This window comes from Marmota flaviventris, chromosome 9, assembly GCF_047511675.1.
Source record: "Marmota flaviventris isolate mMarFla1 chromosome 9, mMarFla1.hap1, whole genome shotgun sequence".
NCBI lineage: Eukaryota > Metazoa > Chordata > Mammalia > Rodentia > Sciuridae > Marmota > Marmota flaviventris.
The window spans coordinates 17,926,718-17,930,614 of NC_092506.1; positions in this window are offsets into that span (position 1 = coordinate 17,926,718).

Here is a 3,897-nt window from a genome sequence, read left to right on the forward strand (position 1 = left end):
TGAGTGGCCCTCAAACCCCGTAGTTGATAAATGGGATCCTGAGACAGGACCTCAAAGATTAGCATGCCCTGTACTTGAACAGGCAGGAGGGCAGCGAATTCACCGTGCTTTAGATTTTAAAACAGTGAAGCAGTTAAAGGAGGCTGTAACAACCTATGGTCCCCAAGCTCCCTTCACGGTAAGCATGGTCGAGTCCATTACTAACTTGGACATGACACCAGCAGATTGGGCTAGCATGTGTAAATCTGTACTAAATGGAGGACAATATTTGTTATGGAAGGTTGCCAATGAGGAATTTTGCACGGAGACAGCTAGGCGAAATGCAGCAGCCGGTTACCCTCAAAGAAATCTAGATATGTTGTTAGGAAAAGGACCTTATGAGGGTCAACGGCAACAAATTGAATATGATCCTGCTATATATGCACAAATTGCTGCAGACGCAGTTAGGGCATGGAAGACTTTACAAGGACATGGAGATTTACAAGGTCAGCTATCTAAGGTAATACAGAGAGCTAATGAACCTTACGCTGACTTTGTAGATAGGCTAATTCAAACGGCTGCCAAAATTTTGGGGGATACAGAACAAGCAATGCCATTAATAAAACAACTGGCTTATGACCAAGCAAATCGTTGCTGCAGAGAGGTTATTAGACCATGGAGACATGAAGATTTAAACACATATATTAAATTATGTAGAGATATTAATGAACAAGGGCAAGTCTTGGCAGCTGCAGTATAACAGGCTTTAGATGCCAGGCCAAAAACATGCTATGATTGTGAACAAACAGGACATTTTAAAAGGAATTGCCCCATAGGAGGAGGGTTTAACAAAAGTAGGTATCAAAGGAATAGAATACCGGGTATTTGCCCACGATGCCATAGAGGGAGACATTGGGCTAATGAATGCCGTTCTCAAACCACCATAGAAGGTACTCCCTTATCAAAAAACGGACAAAGACCAGGTATTTATCCACGATATCGTGGAGAAAGGCATCAGGCTCCATTGCCAATAAACGGAAAAAGGGGCCCAATGCTCCGGGGCCCACAAACACAAATCTACAGGGCAGGGGAGGATCCCAGCAACACCATCAGGGTAGTGCCCAGGACACATTGTCCATTAAATCCCTCATCAGACAAACCCGAGGGAGCACAGGGTTGGACATCTGTGCCTCTGCCAGAGCAGTATTAACTCCAGAGATGGGAGTTCAAATCATTCCCACAGGAGTAAAAGGACCTCTTCCCCAAGGAACAGTAGGCTTATTATTGGGACGTAGTTCATCTACATTAAAAGGACTTATGATAAGTCCTGGGGTAATTGATCCCGATTATGTAGGTGAAATAAAAATTATAGCTAGTTCTCCAAGAGGTATATCAGTAATTTCACCAGGAGATAGAATAGCACAGTTGTTAATAATACCCAGCCTACATAATAAATTTCCTAGTCATAGTGTAGAAAGAGGTTCCAGGGGATTAGGCTCCACAGGTGTAGATTGGGCTATGTTGTCTTTAAATTTAGATTCTCGCCCAATGCTAAAACTAAATATTCAAGGTCATGAGTTTAATGGGCTACTGAACACAGGAGCTGACATTAGCATCATATCTCGTCAAGAATGGCCAAAACATTGGCCATTGCAACAAGCCACTCAAACGCTTCGAGGCCTAGGAGTGGCGACTAATCCCCATAGAAGTTCTATGATATTAGATTGGAAGGATCCTGAAGGATGTGAAGGAACTATACAGCCATATGTATTGGATCATCTTCCTATAAATTTATGGGGATGAGATGTCCTAGATCAATTAGGTTTGACGTTAACAAATAACATCAATCCTAATGTGCCCACTACTAGGGCTAGACAAGGCTTTAGGAAAGAAAAAAGATTAGGAAAACAAGGGCAAGGTATAGCAGCACCAGTACAAATAGATCAAGGAACAGACAGACATGGGTTGGATTTTCAGAAAGGGCCACTGAGACAATCAAAATTACTCGGAAATCAGAAAGACCAGTGTGGGTTCCTCAGTGGCCCCTGACTAAAGAAAAGACACAAGTAGCCCATGATCTGGTAAAACAACAATTAGCGGAAGGACATATACAACCTTCCATATCTCCCCATAATACTCCCATTTTTGTCATCAAAAAGAAGTCTGGTAAATGGAGATTATTGCAAGATTTAAGAGCCATTAATAATGAGATGGTTATTATGGGACCTGCTCAATCAGGGATTCCTCAATTGTCTGCTTTGCCAAAAACTTGGCATGTTTTAGCTATAGATATTAAAGATTGTTTTTTTTCAATTCCAATTCATCCCAAGGATAGTCCACGTTTTGCATTTACTATCCCTGCATTAAATCATGAAGGTCCTGATCAGAGATATGAATGGAAAGTACTCCCTCAAGGGATGGCTAACAGTCCAACTATGTGTCAAATATATGTTAACAAAGCAATCCAGCCACTTAGAAATCAAAATCCTGAACTACAAATATTTCACTATATGGATGATGTATTATTGGCACATAAAGATAAAAACATATTGCTGGAATGTTATGCCACACTTACAAACTTATTAAAAAATTATAATCTAGAGATAGCAATAGATAAAGTACAATTAAAGTTTCCAATTAATTATTTAGGAGTTCTATTATCCTCAACCATGGTCCGTCCACCAAAAATTCAAATACGAGTAGATCAACTCAAATCACTTAACGACTTTCAAAAGTTATTGGGAGACATAAATTGGATAAGGCCTTATCTAGATATACCAACAGGAGAGTTGGGACCTTTATTTGATATTCTAAAAGGTCCATCAGATCCAAATTCACCCCGCATGTTAACTCCTAAAGCAAGAAAGGCATTAAAAATTATTGAAACATATATGGAAAATATGCATTTGGATAGAATTGATATAAGTTTGCCTTTATTATTTATTGTACTACCCACAAAAAATATTCCTACAGGAGTATTTTGGCAAGAAGGTCCATTATTGTGGATACATTTATCTTATTCTCCTAACACTATTCTTACTAGGTATCCTGAGGGTGTAGGACAATTAATACTCAAAGGAATAAAAACAGCGAAGGGAGTGTTTGGAATTTCTCCCAATAAAATTATTACTCCATATACTATGGATCAAATTGATGAGTTAGCTAATGAGTTAAATACTTGGGCAATAATCATGTGTAAATCTAATGTTACATTTGATAATCATTTACCATCTAATCCTTTGTTGTCTTTTTGGTCTAAGCATCCTGTAGTTTTTCCTAAAATGACAAGAAAAACACCTATCATGAATGCTCCAAATATATTCACTGATGGGTCAAATAATGGTACAGCAGCAGTAGTTACCCCTGATCAAACTTTTACATTTTTAGTACTCAAACAATCAGCTCAAAAGGTAGAGCTTAATGCAGTTTTACAAGATTTTTGATGTTTAAAGATTCTGTATTTAATTTATTTTCTGATAGTCAGTATGTAGTTAATGCTATAGTATCTCTTGAAGATGCTGGTAGGATTTCCCCTTCTTCTACTGTTTTCTCTTTGTTTTCCACTATACAAAGTCTAATCTGGGACAGAAAAGATCCATTCTTTATAGGACATATTAGGGCACATACAGGATTGCCTGGAGCCCTTAGTTTAGGCAATGATTTAGCAGATAAAACTACACATGACATACATATTTTCTCTACATTTGAAGAAGCTACAAATTTTCATAAAAGGTTTCATGTTAATGCTAATACTTTACAAAAGCGTTTTAAAATAACTAAGGGACAAGCCAGACATATAATAAAACAATGTCAAAATTGTGTGACCTTTTTACCACAAGTTAATCTTGGAGTCAATCCTAGAGGACTGATACCTAACCATATTTGGCAGATGGACGTCACACACTTGCCAGAATTTGG